At 35.9% G+C, this 16529-nt stretch overlaps 1 non-coding gene across 1 annotated transcript; it reads left to right on the forward strand.

The window, feature by feature from the left end:
• The first annotated feature begins 9437 nt into the window (after window positions 1-9437).
• LOC138376743 (small nucleolar RNA SNORA20) lies at window positions 9438-9572 on the forward strand. The gene has a single exon (XR_011231719.1). It is a non-coding gene; the product is annotated as a small nucleolar RNA SNORA20 (small nucleolar RNA).
• The last annotated feature ends 6957 nt before the right edge of the window (window positions 9573-16529 follow it).

Here is a 16529-nt window from a genome sequence, read left to right on the forward strand (position 1 = left end):
GCAGGAGTATGTCTCCTGCATTTTGTGTTCGGATTTGTGTTGGACGTGTTTGTGATATCTTACTGTTTGACTATTTTTTTAACCCATTATACATAATAAAGCTGAGTTCATCTACATTGTACCTAGTTTTTAGTAGAGGACTTGAAAGCACGAAAAAATATTTAATTAACCCAACATAAATCAAGTCAGAATTAAAATCCACAATCACACAAGTACAATTCACCCTAGACTCCATGTTGCCTTCATTGGTGAAGAAATTAAACCATTATTTAAAAACATCAGGTCGCCTCTTTCACACCCAAATTAGAAATCAGTTGAACTTCTTAGGCTAGATTTTATGGTGTAATGATTTCCAAAAAAGCCGAAGTACTCACTATGCAGGAAGAAAAGCAAAGCCAAAATGGAAAATTGCCATATATTCTGATATTTGGTGGTGATACGTATTCCTAAATTCCCAAGCATTTGGAAAAAAACCAAAACTACAGCTTGGCCTCAGCTCAGAGAAGCAGCTAGAAGTTTTCATCAACTCTCCCTTCCTCTGGCCTCCAACAACAACAAAAATCCAGTTTGGGATATAAACCAAACTTTAAAAAACTACATCACAAAATTCACTTTTAAAATTCTTTTTTGGGACAGAGTGTTAAAAAAAATCAACTATGGTTGAAAATATGAGTTTGTAATGAAGATAAATGCACATTTGGAGGACCTGAATAGCATTTTACTATCAAAGAAAATAAATATATTAATTTTCAGGAAAGAGGAAGGTACAAAGAGTACAGTGGATTTCAGAACATCTTTAAGTAAAAGTCATCAACTTGAAGTTTATATCCAGGCTCACGCCCATAATCCCAGCAATCTGGGAGGCCAAGGTGGGAGGATTGTTTGAGGCCAGAAGTTCAAGACCAGCCTGAGCAAGAGCCAGATCCCATCTCTACAAAAATAGAAAAAATTAGCTGGGTGTAGTGGCATGCACCTGTAGTTCCAGCTACTTGGGAGGCTGAGGCAGGAGAATCACTTGAGCCTACGAGTTTGAGGCTGCAGTGAGCTGTGATGACGCCACTGCACTCTAGCCAGGGTGACAGAGCAAGACTCTGTCTCAAAAAAAAAAAACGTTAGGGATGAAATGTACCTTTGTTTTTATAAAGGTTTTTATTTAAAAAATTTAATTTGCAGATTAATAACTAAACTGAAACATTAGACTGGTTTTAGAACATTAAAAACATGAAATTCATAATATATTAAAACTTAAGACTCAGTATGAATTTCATACTGGGTGTTTAGAAACACTAATATTAGTTTGCTTTTAAAGAGAGCTTTAAAAGTACAGATATAAAGTTATGTTAGTGTATCCAGGTAAGTGACATGCATAATAGTGATTGTTGCTGTTACAGGTAGTACAGAATATATAGTTAGGATTGTAAAAGTCTAGAATTTTGTGTTCTGGCCATTCTTATAAACATAGGTGACAGAATCTCAGTCAGGAAACTAGTCCCACATCCAGTACACTGGTGCCCCCATGTCCATTGGTTAAACCCTCAGGCCCCCTTAGATGATTTAACAAGGAAATTATTCTGAGATGAGTGAGAAAGAAATAGATTATTTTATGAATGACAGATTTCAATGTCATATATTGGCTCAGATGCTCACCATTATTCCTCTATAATAATAATAATAGCTTACATTTATTGAGCACTTACTATGTGTCAGCCACTATCATAAGAGCTTTCCATGTATTGTCTTACTCATTCCTCTCAACAATCATATTAGGAAGACACAGTTGACCTGCTTTTTGCAAGTGAAACTGAGACCTAGGAGTCATATTGTTACTAAGTGGCAGAGCAGTTATCAAATCTAGATAGTCTGATTCCAAAGCTTGTAGTATACTGAAACCATGCTTTTGCCATACACAGCAAAAGATGGAATAAAGCATTGAATTCAAAGTCCTTTAAGATCTCTTAAAACTAATAAAGACATGCCTAATATTACACCTTACCTCTGACCATCAAACAGTGCTGGTATCTAAATAAAAGCTGCTTCTAAATGACTAAAGTAGCTCCTGTTCTTGTCTCAGTTACTTTTTAAGAGTTAATCATGTAGACCCTCAACCTCTTACTGCTTTTCATAATCTTTTTGCAAAACTTTAAAGGGACTCATAGGAACTAATGTATCTTGCCAAAGAACATCTAAAGTTTGGTTATTCCTTCATTTTGCTTCAGCTTCATTTTCTTCTGTTAAATTTGGTAACTATGTATGGTATGTATTATATAAGACTTTTTTAAATTCATCTCTGTGTATATGTGCAAAGGAAGATTTTGTGGAATAATGTTAATAATGGTTATTTCTAGGTGGTAAGAATTTTTGGATTTTACTTTGTACTTTATTGCTTTTTTTTAATAAGAAACATGTATCACCTTTACAAAATTAATAAAGTCTTTCAAGAAGAAAAATAAAGTTGTCATGAGTCCAAACATACCATGTGACAAGGAAGTTGGAGAGTTGAAGCCTAAATCATTGCTGAAGTTTTTAGCTAGCCTCTCAAGTTTCTTCAAACCTTATTTATTCCATTTAAAATGTGTTATCATGTAATGGTAAAATAAAGAATAAGTTAGAATAAATATTATTGTTGGAAAGAAGAAAAAGAGGCTTCACAGTAAACGCTGTATTTGTAAACATTCAAGCTTCTAATAAATAGTGAGATAGAGTCTAAAATGTTGTTTTCAGAAATTATCAGGTTGGCAGTTTATATTCTGAAATACCACCATGATCTCTATTTTTACATGAATCCATCATCTTTGCCACGTTCAAAGATAAAGTATTTTTATTTCATATGAAACAATTTCAAGCAAGTACTGTTTAAAAATAGTTACTTTATGTAGAATAGAAAAGACTGGAAGGAAATACAACAAAATGCCAGAAATGGTTGCTTATGAGAGGTGGAATTGTAGGTAGTCCTATTTGTTGCTGTTTACACTTTTCTGCATTTTCTAAGTTTTCTGCAGTGAGCATGCATTAATATAGATAATCATATTTTCAGAAGAAAAAAACCCTAAGATATTTACATCTAAGGGTAAGAAATAACTGAATTAGCTATTTCATTTTAATATTTTAAAAGTTCATTTTGTAGATCCCCGATGCAGAAGAATTTTCATTTATGCAGACGTTTTAACTTCAAGGAGGTGGTACATGACTCCCCACTCTTTAAGTGAGGGCTGCACTTAGTGACTTCCTTTCAAAGACGAAGGGAAACTCCTCAGTGGAGAACCCAGAGGGAAGCACTACTTCAGCCAGGTGATCAAGGTCAACACCAACAGTGATAAGTTGTGTTGACAGTTAGTATTCTTTGTATAATGTGATGAAAATGGCACTTTACCTCTGTAGTCTTCCTCCCCAAAACCCATAATCCCAGTCTAATAATAAGGAAAATATCACACAAATCCCAATTGAGGGACATTCTACAAAATATCGGACCAGCAGTCCTCAAAAATATCAAGATCATCAAAAACCAGGAAAGTCTAAGAAACTGACACAGCCAAGAGTAGCCAAAGGAGACATGATGACTAAATGTAATGTGGGATCCTGGATGGGATCCTGGAACTGAAAAGAAAAAGGACATTCGATAAAAACTAAGCAAATCAGATTGGTTCATTAACTTTAACATACTCACCATAATGATGTAAGATATATTATTATATATATTGTATATTAATAATGGGCATATATGAGAACTCTCTGTATACTATCTTCACTATTTTTCTATAAATCTAAAACTTCTAAAAAATAAAAGTTTTTAAAAGTTCATTTTAGCCTTTTGTGACTTTATAGAAAAATATTTGCAAAAATTGACTGTAGGCCGGGCGTGGTGGCTCACGCCTGTAATCCTAGCACTCTGGGAGGCCGAGGTGGGCGGATCGTTTAGCTCAGGAGTTCGAGACCAGCCTGAGCAAGAGCGAGACCCCATCTCTACTAAAAATAGAAAGAAATGATATGGACAGCTAAAAATATATATTAAAAAAAATTAGCCGGGCATGGTGGTGCATGCCTGTAGTCCCAGCTACTCGGGAGGCTGAGACAGGAGGATCGCTTGAGCTCAGGAGTTTGAGGTTGCTGTGAGCTAGGCTGACGCCACGGCACTCACTCTAGCCTGGGCAACAGAGTGAGACTCTGTCTCAAAAAAAAAAAAAAAAAAAAAAAAAAAAAAAAAAAAAATTGACTGTAATGACCATGAAAGCGGTGTGTGTCCTGAGTTAAACAGATGCATGGTATTATGAAACCCTATCTTGTCACCCCAGATTCAAAAGAGAAAAGTAAAAATAAGGTCTTGTAAGTCATCTCCAACAAAATGTGAACATCTACTTAAGATTTCTAGTCATCTAAATTAACAGCTGTAAGATTCATTTTCCAAAGGGTCACTCAATATCATTCCAAGACACTGTCATAGCTTTACAACTGTGAGAAAACAGCCATTTCCAAACACTGATTTTCATATAAATTATATATGTGTATGTATTTAAATATATATTATGTAAATACATGCATTCCTATACAGAAGTTAAGGCCCATTTGTCTACAATGAACAGAAGAGCAAGTAAGGAGGCAGTAGGCTAGAAATAGAAAATGTAACTTCATGGGGGAAAAAAAACAGATTTCCAGGAGATTTGCCAGTTAAGTAATGATGTCATTAGTGTGTGATAGTCTTTGTGTCAATAGGTGATATCCCAAGAGATTTTGAACAAAATATAGAGGACAACATCAGCATTAGGGTCTAAGATAAATCTCTGTATTGCCACATGGCATCAGATTTTGTGATACTTCTGATTTCTGCCAGTTAGAATCCTGAGTCATTTGACAACAGACAATAGAAGATATAAAACTGGAAAATGAAGGGAACCACACAATCTTGTGAAATTTTCAAGATCACAGGGGATTTCTTACCTTGCTTTCATATTCTGGTTCTTTTTAAAAGGTAAATAAATAAATAAGTCAGTCACACTAAGATAGAATATGTACAAATATGATCTTAGCAGTTCCTTTCCAAGAAAAGAATGAGAATTAAGTTCCAGAAAAAGTTGCTCTTAAGCAATCTTTAATTCTTCTGGAAGAAAGGGTGGGTTAAATATAAAATTCTTATTTTTTTATTCTATTTTTACTACTATTTAATAATGCCTAACTTTAATTTTTTTCATTTGAGACATTTATTACATTGAATGAAACCACAAGATATCATTTACTTATCTTGTCCTAGGTTTCAATTCCTGTTAAAAATGTGAAAACCACAACTTTTCTGGAGTACCATTCAATTACATTATCTTCAACAGATGGTGAATTGTGTTAAGTTGTTAGATATAAATGCAAGTTTGAATGTGAATGGAATAAGGATCAAAATATTTAATAGTTTTTTACTTTAGTAAAGAATACATAGACACACATGCACAAACACATACATACATAAATATATACACACTTACACATGTTCTAAGAGCAATTATAGTCTTTGGACCAAAATTTATCCTTTGAGAAACTATGTCACTGCTTCTAAAGAAAATTATATGTTCTATATAATGTGCCTTTCCCCCTTATAGCAGCTGTTTCAAATACAAATGGAAAGATGAATGAGAAAAATCCCCCATGTTTAAAATCCACCATGGAGAGAAAAGCAGGAAGAAGTCCAAGCTAGCCCCCAGGGATTTTCCCAGGTTCAGTAGATTGACCTGGAAACAAGAAGTGCAGCTTGAGCTCTTCTTCCTTTTGCAGCACAAACGCTGGTCAGAGAAATTTCCAAACACATGGAGCTTAGCAAGACCACCTGCTCCTGACACAGGACAATGGCTACTGGACCACCAACTCTGTTGCTTCAAGTCAACACCAGCACTCCTTCACAACAGATGACAGGCTTTCCACTAGAAGAGTTTCCCAGTAAAAGAGTAAGCAAAGAAATGTGAAACTTCATATCTGCAATAGAAGCTTATAAATTAGGACTAAAATGGACAAATTAAAAAGCTGAAACTGAAGTCAGTCTGATAGTAGAATCAAACAATAATCACCTAGCGGTCAGCTCTGTTGACACAGAGTTAAGAGTTAAAATCATCACTTGGTAAGGGTGTGTGAGCCTCCAAGTGCTGTGGAGCCACCAAGAAGTAGAAAGGAACTTTTCCCCAGGTGCTAATGCATTCCTTACACATGACCCAGCTTGGTAGAGGTGTGGCACAACTCAACAGATTCAATCTATGTGCTCTCAAGATCTCCATCTCTACAAAAAAATAGAAAAATTAGCCAGACATGGTGGTGCACACCTGTAGTCCCAGCTACTTGAGAGGCTGAGGCAGAAGAATCGCTTGAGCCCAGGAGTTTGAAGTTGCAGTGAACTATCATGAGTCCACCGAACTCTAGCCTGGGCAACAGAGTGAGACCCTGTCTCAAAAAAAAAAAAAAAACCCAAAACACAACAGAATAAGAAGAAGAAGAAAATTCTCAATTCAGTGTCCTATGTTAGCCGTGAGGGGACTGAGAGGAAGTAATTGAAAGTCTCAGCATCATACAACTTCCATAATGCTGATTTTTTAAAAAACTATAAACCTATTTCGCTTTTGGTAGTTTTTGAAGTTTTAAAACACAAAAAGTTTAAAACATTTTTAGGAGCCTTCTATGTTACACATAAAATCATTTATTCGACGGTATCCAAGACAGAGTCATAGTAGCAATCTCAGAAGAAACAAGCCACTGACAGAGAATAGAAGTGTTTGGAATAAACATCTCCCAAACTGTTTAAATAAGTCATGGAACATCGATAGAATAGAATAATGAGCAACTGTGACGAAGATCGTATGTATCATTAGAGAGGGATCTCTACTGTAAGTTAAGTGGGAAAAAGCAAAAGGCAGAGAAGCCAGTTATAATATATGGCCATTTGTGGAGGAAAAAACTATATTTGTGTGCTTTGACTTGTATACACCAAATATCTCTAAAAAGATAAACAAAAACCTATTACTGTGTTTCCTTCTAAGGAGGGGAATTGGGGGGATGTGAGACAGTTTCTTTTCACTGTATATCATTGTATAACTTTTGAATTTTTAACTATTAACTATTCCCATGTATTACCTATCAAAAAATAAGTTTTGGCCGGGAGCAGTGGCTCACGCCTGTAATCCTAGCACTCTGGAAGGCCGAGGTGGGAGGATCGCTCAAGGTCAGGAGTTCGAGACCAGCCTGAGCAAGAGTGAGACTCCATCTCTACTAAAAAATTAGCAGGGCATGGTGGCGCATGCCTGTAGTCCCAGCTGCTAGGGAGGCTGAGGCAGTAGGACTGCTTGAGCCCAGGAGTTTGAGGTTGCTGTGAGCTAGGCTGACACCACGGCACTCTAGCCCGAGCAACAGAGTGAGACTCTGCCTCAAAAAAAAAAAAAATTTTATACCTAAGAGAGGAGACTCTCTAAAAAGTGAAAGTTCTGTCTCTAGTTTAGGACTGTTAAAAAAAGTGAAAGGGCATTTTTTTTAACATGTTTTGAGTAAATGGAAGAGGTCATAATGAAAGAAATGTCATTATTTTGCAGTAGAGAGCTACAGTGGAGAGGGAGGGGGAGTAGGGATTTGCTAAGTGTTAACTGCAATGTTAGAAGGTAGATCAAAATTAATACCCAGATTGTGAAAATATGGTAATAACTGAGAGGAGGAAAGAGGATAAGGCCTATCCACTGCATTTAAGTAAGCAATGATTTGTTAGGAAAAAGGACTAAACAGAGAGGAAATACTGGAACTCAACTAAGAATTATAAAAAGAGAAAGAAAATCATTTATTGAATAAAGCTTCAGAATATTGTAATATCACAGCAAAACATATAAATTTTCAAATGATCTCTACCATATTTAGAAATCAATAAAACAATTTCAATTTCTTAAAACCCTGACACACACACATAAAATACACCCACATACATACAGACACACACTATAAGCAGCCTGTGAGACCATTAAGATAATTCTGGACTTTTATGGCTATTTCTTTTTTAGGGGTCATTCTTTGCATTTTTCTCCCCTAAATTTACCTCTTCAAGTCACAGCAATGCCGATTTGAGCTTTTTTCTTTTTCAGTTTTGTTTCCAACCAAATCTTTTGTACATTTCTGGAATTTAAGCCACCTCAGTTACTGCTACTTATCTATAACACCATTGCTTTGAGGGATTAAAGCAGGTTTTTTGTAATACACTTAGATCGAGTTATCTGAGTTAAGAAGAATATCCTGTTTGAGTTGGGGAATCTTTTTTTTATTTTTTATTTTTTATTTATTTTTTTTGATCTTGAGTTGTTTTGATTTCCCCTGAGAGCAGTAATCTTCAGCAAGTGATATTTTTAAAAAGCCCCAAACACACCACAAAACATTCCAAGTGATTTTAACTCCTGAATGAGGTTGGGCTACCTGAGTGATTCTCTCTCTTCTCTTCTTTGGCAGAAAGGATTAGAAACCTCCACAGAACTTGCCCTCTATTAAAGTGGAGTGCTGTGCATTCATTGGCAAGAGGTGAATTGTTTTCAGATTACATGCGAAAGAGTGTGTGTGTGTTTCTTTCCCACATCAAAGACTTGGATGGAAGCAGTTCTGAGTATTGCCAGGGATGCAAGAATTGGTGCTAAAGTGATTAACAAAATTGCTTTTCTGCAAAAGAAGCACAAAACATTACCTAGGGATTAGAGGAGGAGAGGGCAAGATTAAAGGTGATGTTGAATTTTGGGTAGAATATCTTATCCATCTTTTTCAAATCATGCTTCAAGGATTCTGTGGCCCCTCCTTAAGGAAACCTGAACAAATCAAAATCTTGCTTTCTTAAGTTTTGTACACAGGCGCACTGACAAGGTAAAACTAAAACTATAATACTAACATAAGCAGCACTCACTAAGTGACCTTCATATCTTTCTCTCACACTACAAACACATTTTGTATGTATTTTATTCAGCACACACCAACAAGTTCATTGATCAAAGCCTCTTTCATTTGTAATTGGTTTGTGTGTCTACCTATTGGGTTTAAATGACAGCGTTTTACAGAATTTCTGGGATTGTTGGTCTGTTTTAGTAAATCTTGACTTGAATAGCCTAGCGTTCCTTTTTAAATGTATCTTTCACAGTCAAAATCTTCACCTAGCCTAAACGTTTAAAAAAGCCATGGAACCCTATATTCTAAATAGTGAAGGAAAGATCATACAGCAAACCTCACAATTCCTAGTTTAGGGGATTATTTTAAGGGGTAACGAAATGCCCCATGACATTCTCTATTACTCAGCAGTTTTTACAATCTTTTTCAAAAACCAGGTTCAGTTCCTTGCTTCTTCCAAGAAGTCCTCCTGACTTTAATCACCCTAAAAGAGACAGGCAAAAACATATAGGTACATATAACTGTTCTTGTGTAAATAAACTTCTTCCTCCTTGGTTCCTTCCTTTAAAACATTAAATCCAAATAGGTGGCAAAAATGCCATAGTCTTACAATGATATGAGCATGATATGCATGGGATAAAATAATACTGGGCCATTATAAATTGAGATGAAGTAACCATTTTCATCTCTCATGCATGGACTAGACATTGTTTTTGGTAAAAAGAAAAAAAATAAAATAAAATAAAATAAAACAAATAGGCAAAACATAAAGTTGAGTGAAATAAGCAAAATAGCTTCAGAGCAAGATATACAGTATGATATACCATTTATGAAAAAAATATAACATAAAACAATATCATTATTTAAGGACCATAAATATGTGCACAAAAGTACAAAAAATAGGACAGAATTATACACCTCAAACTCATGATAGTGGCTGCCTCAGGGATAGAGGGTGAAAAATGAGATTTAGGGTAGTATTAAAAGGGAATTTTAGGTACATCTATAATGTTCATTTCTTTTAAAAGGAAAAAAGCCCATTAAGCTAAGACGATTCACTTAGGCATAGTTAGGGGATGTGAAGTGTCATTGAAATTCTTGTCTAAAAAACACAACAGAAGTTTGAGATCTCATCTCTGTCCTCATAAATTGTTCTTTCACTTAACGTATAAATTTTTGTTTGTGTCAGACACTAGTTATGTCTCACTTTCTTTAAACAACAGTAAAACCTGTTTCAAATCAATTAAATAATTCAGAATAGTGGTTACCTCCTCTTTTCCACATTAACGCTGCCCTCATAAATTAATGTCCTTGGTGATGGGACTTAATCTTTGTGTGTGTTCTGTAAAGAATAAGACACACTGTGAGTCCTCAGTAAAAAGAATAAATAAATGAATAAATAAATAAGCACAGTTTGCTGGCCGCCCTGCACACAACAATTCCTGGGTGTTTTCGTTTTGAAACGTGTTTCTTGAGGTTGCCTATTTGACTTCTTCGCTTTCAGGAACTTGTTGAGAACAATCATTTTTTATCTGTCTTTCCTTTGGGGTCCCGTAAGGTCACCAGACATAAGATAGCTGTGAAATTTGACATTGTTCCAATTTAAATGCTTTACTCCAGCAAGTGCAAGACTGTGGACGCTTCAGTGTGGGGCTTGCCACTGCCAGGCCGTTCTGAGACTCGCCAGCCCTCCAGGCTTCAAAGCCTGCCATCCTTGATCTCACTAAAGAATGTTTTTGAATTCTATGTCCATCTAGTGGTTGCCTGCAAAGATCTACTTGGCTTTTTCTTTCTTCCTTTTCTTTCACACTTGATCAGTGAGATTCTGTTTGTGATGGGGGTTTGCCCCCCTCGGTCTTTAATTCTTTCACAGGTGGTTTCAAAGTGTCTATCCTCAGTCACTGCTTTCTATAAACAAGCAGGAATTCGGGAACTGCAGTTACTGATGGCTTTCCTCACAGGACCATTCTCCTCTCACTTTGAAAATAGACTGTTTTGTGGACAGTAAAGTACAGTTCTTTTTCACAGATGAGATTAGAGGCTTGAGGGGAGGCTGAAGGGAGGGGAGTGTTTTCTTTCTCTTTTTTTTTTTCTTTCTTCTTTTTTTTTTTTTTTTTTTTTAGCTGGAGAGCCTTTGTGTTGTAACTCATTTTAGCAAACGCAAGAACTTTACTTATTTTACACTCAGTTGCACCTTTGGTTAAAGATGACACGGCACCAAGTAGAAAGGTACTGGGAATTTGCTGATTTCCTCATTAATTTTGTCTCCAGCATCCCAAGTGTAAGGCTTAGAGTTGAAGATCAGGTGGTGACAGGAGCTAATGTGGTTGCATATCTGAGGGATCAAATGATATAAATTCTAACCAAGAATTCTGATCTGCCATCAGGCTTGAGGTACCTATCTCATCACCTCCTCCCCCTCTATAGGCTGAAAAATATCTCTCTCCAGGTCTCAGTTCTTACGATTTGAGGTTTTAGGAGGGGGATTCAGTCCCTTATCTGTAGCAGTTGTTAGTCTTTTCAGTTCTCATGTGGATCCTAAAAGTTGGGGAGTTGATGGATTTATACTGCTCTGAATTCTGTGAGGAAAAAAGTAATAGATGGAAGACAAGTGTTATCACTTAGCTCCTAATGTATCAACAGTGTTAAGGTACTGTGTGTGCCTTGGCCACCTGGGCCACTAGGAAAATTGAGGCACACACTAAATTATAATAATAACCTAAAAGTCACTGCCTTTGTTCCATCTCAAATTAAAATGAATATTTTTAAATATATTTTTTAATATTTTAAAATATTTTTCCCTTTAGAAATGTAACACACTTTATTAGAATCAGTGGAAAAAACATAAATGATGTCTATGCAGCATTATTTATAATAGCAAAAAACTGCAAACCACCTAAATGTCCATCAGCAAGGAACTGGCTAAATAAACAATAATGTATCCATCAATGGAATAATATATAATAATTTAAAGAATACATACAACCGGAAAATAGTGACATGAAAGTATGTCTAAGAAATAGTGTTGATGAAACAAAAAGTTGAAAAATGATACGTACAAAACAATCATATAATTTTAGTGAGTTCTAGTATAAATATATAGGCAGGGATATGCAGGATTGAGGGAGATGATCTAAGGGGACCTTAATTTTATCTGTAATTAAATAAAGGATAATTTAATTATATGATTATAATTTATATAATTCTCATGTAATTAAAAAATTGTTTTAGTGATTTTAAATACATAGAAGATAAATAAAAAGAAAAAAATCTACTACCCAGCCTTCTGCATAGTCTTCTGCATATACATAAATTTATTTTTTTAATTGACAAGTAAAAATTGTAATATTTATGGTATACAATAAAATGGTTTGGTTTTAACACACTGAGTCACAACTGTGTACAACATGATGTTTAATAAACATATGCATTGCAGTCTCCCAAATAGCTGAGCCGGGACTACAAGTGCACACCAGCAATTTTCAAGTACACAATATATTGTTATTAACTACAGTCATCATGATATACAATAGATTTCTTGAATTTATTCCTCCTATCTAACTGAAATTTTGTGTCCTTTGACCAACATCTCCCCATTCCCCCTACCCTCTGCCTCTGGTAACCACCATTTTACTCTCCATTTCTGAGTTTGACTTTTTTCCCACATGTAAGTGAGATTATACAGTATATGCATTTCTGTGCCTGGCTTATTTCACTTAATATAATGTCCTCCAGGTTCATCCATTGCAAATAACAGGATTTCCTTCTTTTTTAAGGTTGGATAGTATTCCATTGTGTATATACACCACATTTTCTTTATCTGTTCATCTGCTAATAGACACTTAGGTTGAGTCCATATCTTGGCTATTGTGAATAATGCTGCAACGAACATGGAGGTGCAGATATCTCTTCGACATACTGATTACATATCCTTTGTATATATACCCAGTAGGGGAGTTATTGGATCATATTGTAGGTAGTTCTAATTTTAATTTTTTTTGAGGAAACTCCATACTGTTTTCCATAATGGTTGTACTATTCATATTTCCACCAACAGTGTGCAAGAGTTCTCTTTTCCACATCTTCACCAACACACTTATCTTTCTTTTTTTTTTTTATAATGGCCATTCTGACAGGTATGAAGTGGTATCTTATTGTGGCTTTAATTTGCATTTCCTTGATGATTAGTGATGTTGAGCATTTTTTCATATACCTCATGGCCATTTGTATGTCTTCTTTTAAGAAATGTCTATTCAGGTCCTTTTGCACATTTTAAAATCAGGTTTGGGCCGGGCGCGGTGGCTCACGCCTGTAATCCTAGCACTCTGGGAGGCCGAGGTGGGCGGATCGTTTGAGCTCAGGAGTTCGAGACCAGCCTGATCAAGAGCGAGACCCCATCTCTACTAAAAATAGAAAGAAATTATATAGACAGCTAAATATATATATAGAAAAAACTAGCCGGGCATGGTGGCGCATGCCTGTAGTCCCAGCTACTCGGGAGGCTGAGGCAGGAGGATTGCTTGAGCCCAGGAGTTTGAGGTTGCTGTGAGCTAGGCTGACGCCACGGCACTCACGCTAGCCTGGGCAACAGAGTGAGACTCTGTCTCAAAAAAAAATAAAAAAATAAAATAAAATAAAATAAAATCAGGTTTGCCTAGAACAATTTTACAGAGCTTTTCCTCTGTATTTTCTTCTAGCAGTTTTACAGTTTGGGTTCTTACATTTAAGTCTTTAATCCTTTTTGAGTTGATTTTTGTATACTGTGTGAGATGAGGGTCTAACTTCATTCTTATGCATATGGATATCCAGTTTTCCCAGCACCGTTTATTTGAAAAGACTTTCCTTTCCCCATTGTGTTCTTAGCATTTTTGTCAAAAATCAATTGACCAAAAATGTGTGGATTTATTTCTAAGCTCTCTATTCTGTTCCATTGATCTATGTATCTGTTTTTATTCCAAAACCATGCTGTTTTGATTACTATATATAGCCTTGTAGTAGATTTTGAAATTCTTTTTACTCAAGATTGTTTTAGCTATTAAGGGTCTTTTGTGGTTCCATAGAAATTTTAGGGTTGTTCTTTCTATTTCTGTGAAAAATGTCATAAGAATTTTGATAGGGATTATATTGAATCTGTAGATTATTTTGGGTAGTATGAACATTTAACATTAATTCTTTCAAGTCCATGAACAGGGAATATTTTTCCATTTATTTGTGTCTTCTTCAATTTTTCATCAATGTTTCATAGTTTTAAGTGTAATATATATATTAAAATTATTTATTATGGTAAAATTTATATAACATAAAATTTACCATTCTAACCATTTTTAAGCATACAGGTCACTAGCATTAAGTACATTCACATTGTTGTGCGACCATAACCACTATCCATCTCCAGAACTTTTTCACTTTCCCAAACTAAAATTATATATTCAATAAACAATAACTCCCTATTCCACACCTCTATAACCACTGTTCTACTTTCTGTGTCCATGTATTTGACTATGCTACTTACCTCATTTAAGTGGAATCATACACTATTTGTCCTTTTGTGCTTGACTTATTTTGCCTAGCATAATGTCTTCAAGATTCATCCATGTTGTAGCATGTATCTGAATCTCATTCTCTTTAAAGGATAAATAATACTCCATTGTATGCATTTACCACATTTTGTTTATCCATTCATCCGTCAATGGATATTTGAGTTGTTTCCACCTTTTGCTATTGTGAAGAATGCTGCTATGAGCATCAGTGTCCAAACAGCTGTTCAAGTCCTTGTTTTCAATCCTTTTGTCTATATACCCAGAAGTGGAATTGCTAAATCACATTGTAATTACATTTTTTTTTTTTTTTTTTTTTTTGAGACAGAGTCTCACTTTGTTGCCCAGGCTAGAGTGAGTCCCGTGGCGTCAGCCTAGCTCACAGCAACCTCAAACTCCTGGGCTCAAGCGATCCTCCTGCCTCAGCCTCCCGAGTAGCTGGGACTACAGGCATGCGCCACTATGCCCGGCTAATTTTTCTATATATATATTTTTAGTTGTCCATATAATTTCTTTCTATTTTTAGTAGAGACGGGGTCTCGCTCTTGCTCAGGCTGGTCTCGAACTCCTGACCTTGAGCGATCCACCCGCCTCGGCCTCCCAGAGTGCTAGGATTACAGGCGTGAGCCACCGCGCCCGGCCTGTAATTACATTTTTAATTTTCTGAGAAACCACCACACTGTTTTCCATAGCAAGTTCACTGTTTTACATTCTCATCAGCAATGTACAAGGGTTTCAATTTCTTCACATCCATGCCAACATGTTTTCTGTGTTGTGTTTATAGTAGCATCCTAATGGATGTGAAGTGGTATCTTATTGTGGCTTTAATTTGCATTTCCCTGATGATTAGTGATGTTGAGCATTTTTTCATGTACCTTTTGGCCATGTGTATATCTTCTTTTGAGAAATGTCTATTCAGGTCCTTTTGCCCATTTTAAAATCAGGTTATTTTCTTACTATTGAGTAACCAAAAAACCAATTTTATTTTTTTAGAGGCAGGGTCTCACTCTGTCACCCAGGCTGGAGTGCAGTGGTGCAATCATAGCTCACTGCAGCCTTGAACTCCTAGGCTCGAATGATCCTCCCACCTCAGCTTCCCAAAGTTTTGGGATTACAGGTATGAGCCACCATGCCTGGCTGGTTATATATTTTTAAAAATTAAACAATGACCTGAACTGAATAAGATGTACCATAATTTACTCAACTAATTCTCTAGTATTAGAAACTTAGGTGTTTCCAAATTGTTGGCATTATAAACAGCACTACATATTCACATTCCTGACTTTGCTATATTTTTGATTATAAATTCCTAAAAGCGATAATTGCTGTATCATAGAACATAAACATTTTTTAAAGCTTTGAAATCAATGTCCATTTTAAAATGCAGTTAAAAAAAGTGATGGGAAGACAGAAGGAATTGCTACTGCTGCTACACACTTGAGATCCCAAGCAAACTGCTATTTAATCAGTTGAGAAATTCCCACACACAAGGTAAAGAGTGGGTATTGTCTGTTAGTCCTCCAACAAACAATTTGTCTTTCAGCATTGACCTACATCGAAACCTTCAGCTTAGGAAAAGAATGTAGGAGCCTCTTAATGGAAGGTTTGATCAGTGGTACTCAGGGGTGCTAAAAGACTCTATGTGTGAGTACTGTAGTTCGCTACTGGGTCCAGGACCAATCTAAGTCTTTCTCACTTTGCCCATTACCGAAATATGATGCTATCTCTGGGGTAGAAGTTGCAGAAGTATTTAAGAGTACCCAGGAATAACACAATTGAGAAAATAAACTGAAAAATAACTTCAAGAGGAGGAAACACCCAAGAATAAATGACAGGGTATTAGCTTTCTTCCCCCTGAACTTTCTGATTATTAGTTGGTATAGCCTATGCCCCCACAGAGCCTTAGACTCAGGAATCCCAGACAAACTTGAATTATGTCACTCTGTTACTCAGAGACTTTTAGCCACTCATGGGCTTTCTGGTCAATCCAAATCCCTTTGCCTAGCACTCAATATTCTGGTTTCTCCTCACCTCCCTCCATCCTTATTGCCCCAGCATAGAACCTTCCATTCCATCCAAATTGATCTATTTCCTACATCCCAAACAAGCAGCATGTATTGTAGAAAGACC

This window comes from Eulemur rufifrons, chromosome 28, assembly GCF_041146395.1.
Source record: "Eulemur rufifrons isolate Redbay chromosome 28, OSU_ERuf_1, whole genome shotgun sequence".
Classification (NCBI taxonomy): domain Eukaryota; kingdom Metazoa; phylum Chordata; class Mammalia; order Primates; family Lemuridae; genus Eulemur; species Eulemur rufifrons.